Below are 6,551 nucleotides of genomic sequence, written 5' to 3' on the forward strand. Positions count from 1 at the left end.
TATGGGACTTGTAGTTATAAATAATGTCTGACGCTCAGCCTGTTTAAGTGTAAGTCACTTTTGATATCGTTTTCTAATAGTTACATTGCAGTCACGTAGATGTGATTCAGAAATCACTGAAATATACTGACTTAAAATTATAGCTTTTAAAATAAAAGCTTTTTTGTTTTTTTTGTAGAATTTATTTCTATTTTTATTTAAATGTATTTCTTTATAAAGGTATTTATAAATTGATAACTGTAATAATACTTTTGTTCAGAACAAACTAATCTGAATAAAGTAATGTCTGTTGAAAATTCAGCTTTGCCTTCATAGGAATAAATTATTATATTACAGTTGTCATTATAGTTTTAATTTTTACTTTTTACTAACATATTTTAAAGCTTTGGGGCTTTTACCTCCACAGTGTGAAATAATTTGGTGGTATATCAGTTCTTTCAATGCACTAGGTGAATGAAGAGAAGGAAATAGTGTTGTATTATGGGAAATTCCCTGGATGCTCTCACCCAGTGTTTTATTGTTTAGGTGCACGTTGGAGATTCGAGCAAAGGTTATTAGAGGTTATAGTGACCTGCAGAGATTGCACGTATAGAAAAAACAAAACAATACAAAAAACAAACATGATATTTGTACTCAAACAAACTAAAAAACACTTTAAACACACCACAAATTATGTCTCTAATCAATGGCAATATTAATATATAATAGTGAAATACATTTTTAGCAGTTTGAACAATAAATGCCTGTTATTATGCACGGCTGAAAATGTACATAAACGTGAGACTGAAACTGCAAATTTCTGAAAAATAACTACATGCATAAATTCTGTTTTCTATAGAAACCTGTTTTCAACTGTTTAAAAAAATTGTTTGTGACAATTTGGACTTTTCATATTGCAATCCTATGCTAATATCTCAATTCTGAGATCATTTCTTAGATTTGCACAACAATAAGTCATCATCTTTAGGTATTCTCATAATAGAGTCAGAATTGTTTAAAAAATATGGCATTTACTTAATAACATTTTTTTTTCCATAGTTTTCTGATCAGTCGTAAGGTAACAGTTCACTCGGACATTACAGTTTTGTCGTGTGCTGACACTCAAGTTGTTCCAAACCAGTATAAATTTCTTTCTTCTGTTGAATGCAAAAAAAAAAAAAAAAAACCAAGAATGTTTTTGAAGAATGCTGCTAACCAAATAGCTGGTGCAGCCATTGACATATGGAAAAAAGAAGTAAAAAGAACGTTCACGCTATATCTAATTACCGTAATTACAAGATACCGACTTGTAAAAAGTGCCGTATAGAACTCGTAATTACAACTTGTGAGCTGGGAGTTTTCTGAGAGCTATGGCTTGACGCGAAACCAGAGACCATAGGCGGCGGCGCTTCCATTAGTAAAATGTAATTTTTTCATAATAATTCTATTTAATAATTTGTGACTTTTTCCAAAGTAAATGTGAACGTAAATGAAATGCATGCAGCCGCAGAGCTAGATATCTAGGCTATCCATGTAATGACAACCTCAAGAAATAATTATGAAGTGTAACAATAACGCATGCACTTGTGTTGCGAGTAGCATTCCTTCACTCTGGTTTATATAATTGACTGTCGCTATAGAAACGGATGGCGCTTATTTTGTTCTATTTTGCTAATACCTAAACTTTCTCTGTGACGGGTTAGCAAGACTCTTCTGCTTTCTCATATTCGCTTTCGAATTAAAATGTGGGTCAGGGGAAGCCAGTCGCGGGGTGGCTTTATTTAAAGCCTGCGTGGGGTCAGCGGGTCACGCGGTAGCCTGCGGACGGCTGCTGTATATCCGCATCGCTCGCCTGAGCGTTTTCCAGCATGTATTGTGATCGGGACGGCTTCGCTTCCTCAGTGGCAGTTTGCCCATGTGAAAACACAGAGCGCACCACGCAAAACACGCTTCCTCTTCCCTCAATTCGCAGCCCTTGAAAACAATAGCAATGCAGCACGTTTCAAGAGGAGGGAAACTATTTTGAGGCAGCGCGAGCCAAATGACGGCAGTCCACAGTGTTGACGTGGACACCGTGTCAGATCTAGGTATGAGAAATTAGCTTCAAAGACAACAGCTTATACTGCAATAGATGCTCCTTACGGAGATATTTTTCATTTTCAAATTTAATTTCACAGTATATTATGCAAATTGTATATTGTATGCATGAGCTTCTGCATTCGCCAGAATGTGCAGTACTAGCACACCGGGCAACTTATTGTATTGTAGGGGGAAAAGGCAGCAAGAAGAAGAAGAAAAAGAAGAAGAAGAAGAAGAAGAACAAAGACTTTCAAGTGTTCATGGCAGACTGTCACCAGCCTTTCCTTCAACAAAATTTCAGACATTAATCTGGACAAATGATGCAAACAGACAGAAGTGATGAAAACTGAACGTGCCAAAAAAAAAAAAAAAAAGGAAAAACAAGAAAGAAAAATACAGAAAAAAACTTTTATCAAATTAAAATAAGAAAACATATGTCAAACCAAAAATAAAAACAATATATTCTGTAAAAAAAAAAAAAAAAAAAAAAAAAAAAAAAATATATATATATATATATATATATATATATATATATATATATATATATATGTCACGACTCTGGACTCCTTGTTTATGTTTTTCATCCCATGCCATGTGCTCCCTGTGCCCTGCCTTCCCTCTGTGTTAATTGTATCATTATCATCAGCTGCGTGTCGTTAATTTTGTCAATTACCCCGTGTATTTAAGTCTTGTGTTTTGAGTTCTGTTTGTCCGAGCGTCGAGGTCCTTACTTAATGTCTTTACCTGTGTTTATCCTGCCTGCCTGCCTGTTCTACCTGCCTGCCTGTCTGTATATCCTTTATTTTCCATTTTGGAATTAAACCCTTTTATTTTCATTTAATCTTGTTGTGTGCTCTCGTGCTTACCACACAACCGTGACAGAACGCTCGGACCTTAAAAAGTAAATAAATAGCGTATTTTCCCCCTTATTTTTGTTTTTTTTTTTTTTTTTTTTTTTTTGCCATGTTTGCCCAGTTTAAAGACCCAAACTTCCTCATCCGCCTGCTGGAGCAGGGGGATTGCTCTCTCGAGGACTACACCGAACTGTTCCTCGAACTGGCCAACGACTCTCGCTACGGACTGCTCTCTGCTCGAACTCTATTTCCGCGGACTTAACACCTCCAGCCAAGCGCAGCTGTCCGGGAGCGGTCCTCGAGAGAGCTCGCCGCATCGTCGAGTGGGTGCTGGTGTCCTGCAAATCAACCATGATGGTTGCGCCTGAGGACAACGACACCAGCCCCACTCCAGATCCAGAGCCTAGCCCATCCCTTCACCGCATGGTGGAGCCCCAGCCTGAGCCCACCGCTGACACGGGGGCGGAGTCGAGCGTGACCACGGACCCATCGTCACAGAGAGCGACAGAGCCGTGGAGCGTAACAGGACCCGAGCCGTATACGTCAGACCAGGTGCGCGAGCCAGCAACGGAGCTCCCGCGGTGGAGACAGCCGACTGCGAGAGAGCGCGGGAGTGGAGCTCCGCCCACTACACATCGGCTGAGGATGAGCTGATCATCCACCTGGGGCTGCTGGATCTGCAAAGGGAGCTGGATGATGTAGACTTGGACTTGGACTTAGACTGGGCACCTCCCCTGTATCCTGAGTTCCTGTTCCCGTTCAGCTACCCAGTAAGCCCGCTGGTTCCGCCCAGCCGTCCCGTTAGCCCGCTGGTTCCGCCCAGCCGTCCCGTTAGCCCGCTGGTTCCGCCCAGCCGTCCCGTTAGCCCGCTGGTTCCGCCCAGCCGTCCCGTTAGCCCGCTGGTTCCGCCCAGCCTTCCCGTAAGCCCGCTGGTTCCGCCCAGCCTTCCCGTTAGCTCGCTGGTTCCGCCCAGCCGTCCCGTTAGCTCGCTGGTTCCGCCCAGCCGTCCCCGTTAGCTCGCTGGTTCCGCCCAGCCGTCCCGTTCCTGTGCCCGCGCCACGTGCGCTCTGTCGCTTCTGTGTGCCCGCGCGCACGCGCGCTGTCCCCATTCCTGTGCCCGCGCCCGCGCGCTCTGTCCCGTTCCTGTGCCCGCGCCCGCGTGCGCTCTGTCCCGTTCCTGTGCCCGCGCCACGTGCGCCTGTCCCGTTCCAGTGCCCGCGCCACGCGCGCCTCGTCCCGTTCCAGTGCCCGCGCCCGTGCGTCTCGCGCCCGTCCCGTTCCAGTGCCCGCGCCTGCGCGCGCTCCGTCCCGTTCCAGTGCCCGCGCGCGCGCCGCGCTCCGTCCCGTTCAGTGCCCGCGCCACGTGCGCTTCCTCCCGTTCCAGTGCCCGCGCCACGTGCGCCCCTCCAGTGCCGCCTCAAGTTTTCCCACCCTCCCACCCATGCCACACCACGTCGATGGATCCCAGCAGCCCCTGCGCTCATCCTCAGCAAACCATCTGGAGCTCGCCACGGGTCTGCCGGTCTCCATCGCCATCGAGGTTGGAGGATCCCTCGCCTCACCGTCCTGCCTCCGAGACCCAGACTCCTCCTCGGCTCGTAGACCTGTCGCTGCTCCCCTGGGCTCCTAGCTCCCTCCTCTACACCGTGGTCCGTCAGTCCACCAGCTCCACCAGGCTCCATCGTCCTCTCCGGCTCCGCCTTGGTCTGTCGTCGACCATCCGTCGCCTCGGATTCCTCTCTCCGGCTTCGCCTCGTCCCTCCATCCCACCGGCTCTGTCAGGCTCCTCCTTCCCTCCGGCTTCACCTCAGTCCTCAGTCGCTCTGGCTCCGCGCGTCCCCCTCCCCGTCCCCCGTCTCCGTGTCAGTCGCCGAAGCCTGCGGCGTCGCCTTGACCTCCAGCGCCTCGACGTCACCCTGGCTCTTGGCTCTCCGTCTCCACCTCAGTCTCCTCCTCCACCTGCTCCGCCGCCGTCGGTCGGCCCCATGGAGTCGATGGCTGCTCCTCCTCCATGGCTCCTCCCTCCGTCCGGCTCCACCTTGGACCACCATAGCTGGGCTCTGGATCTCCTCCTGCTCCGGACTCCTCCTGTCTCCTCCCTGGCTCCTCCCTCCGTCTACACCTCCTTGGACCCTTCTGCCTTCTGCCTGCCCCCTCCTGGGATCCGTCCTCCACCAGAACCTCCTCCCAAGACCCGTATCCCCAAATCCTAGTCATTTTTGTTTTGTTTGTTTATTTGATGTTACCCTTTAGGTGCGAGGACTCACCTTCCGGGAGGGGGGGGTAATGTCACGACTCTGGACTCCTTGTTTATGTTTTTCATCCCATGCCATGTGCTCCCTGTGCCCTGCCTTCCCTCTGTGTTAATTGTATCATTATCATCAGCTGCGTGTCGTTAATTTTGTCAATTACCCCCGCAGTATTTAAGTCTTGTGTTTTGAGTTCTGTTTGTCCGAGCGTCGAGGTCCTTACTTAATGTCTTTACCTGTGTTTATCCTGCCTGCCTGCCTGTTCTACCTGCCTGCCTGTCTGTATATCCTTTATTTTCCATTTTGGAATTAAACCCTTTTATTTTCATTTAATCTTGTTGTGTGCTCTCGTGCTTACCACACAACCGTGACAATATATATATAAATTCTTTCTTTCTTCTTTTTTATCTTTCTATTTATCATACTTTTCATCTTTTATCTTTGTATCTTTACTCTCAGATATTTGCTACCTTTGCATTGTTTATTGACAATTTTTTGTACAGCAATGAGGCCACTTTTTCATTAATAATTAAAGCTACAGAGGATTTTGAATGCTGTTATTTTTGTTTCTTAAGCTGGGAATGAATAAAAATACCCAGATGTGTCTAACTGTCTTTAACTAGATTTGATAGATAGATAGATAGATAGATAGATAGATAGATAGATAGATAGATAGATAGATAGATAGATAGATAGATAGATAGATAGATAGATAGATAGATAGATAGATCATAACTATTCCTTAAATATAATTTAGTACCATAAAATGGTAAACGTTAATCATGCAAAATGTTAATTTAAATAATAAACAAACTAAAATAAAGTTAATTGAATTCAAATGTAATAAAAACAAAAACAAAAACAAAACAAAACATGCCGCATTGGTGGGTTATTATGTTACTATTTTTACTATAGGTATATAAACAGTCTTTTCTTTACCTGCAGTAAAGAGGAGTTGACTTATGCACACACAATAAAGATCCGCTTCATAGTTTCATTCCTTTTCATCAAATTGTGCACTCAAAAAATGCTGGGTTAAAAACAACCTTTTTGTTTTTCTTAAGCCCAGCAGCTGTTTAAATGATTTATTTTAAGAGGTGGTTGTGAATATTTTTATGGCGCAAGTGCCCACACTCAAATCCCTGATATGATGATATAATAAGCATTTCTGTGCTTTTTTAAGCGTAAATAATTAATAATTTAACACAAATATCAAGCAAGTGCATTGCTCATGTTTAATTTAATGACTAGGGGAATTCGTAGCATTAGACATAGTGTCCACTAAACATGAACAACACAAAAGCGTTTTGTCATTCTGTATAATCCATTTATATATTTACTATGAAACGGGACTAGATGCAAGCTCAAAATGGGAATGCCAGAGCAAAGG

Source organism: Puntigrus tetrazona, chromosome 12 (assembly GCF_018831695.1).
Source record: "Puntigrus tetrazona isolate hp1 chromosome 12, ASM1883169v1, whole genome shotgun sequence".
NCBI classification, from domain to species: Eukaryota; Metazoa; Chordata; class Actinopteri; order Cypriniformes; family Cyprinidae; genus Puntigrus; species Puntigrus tetrazona.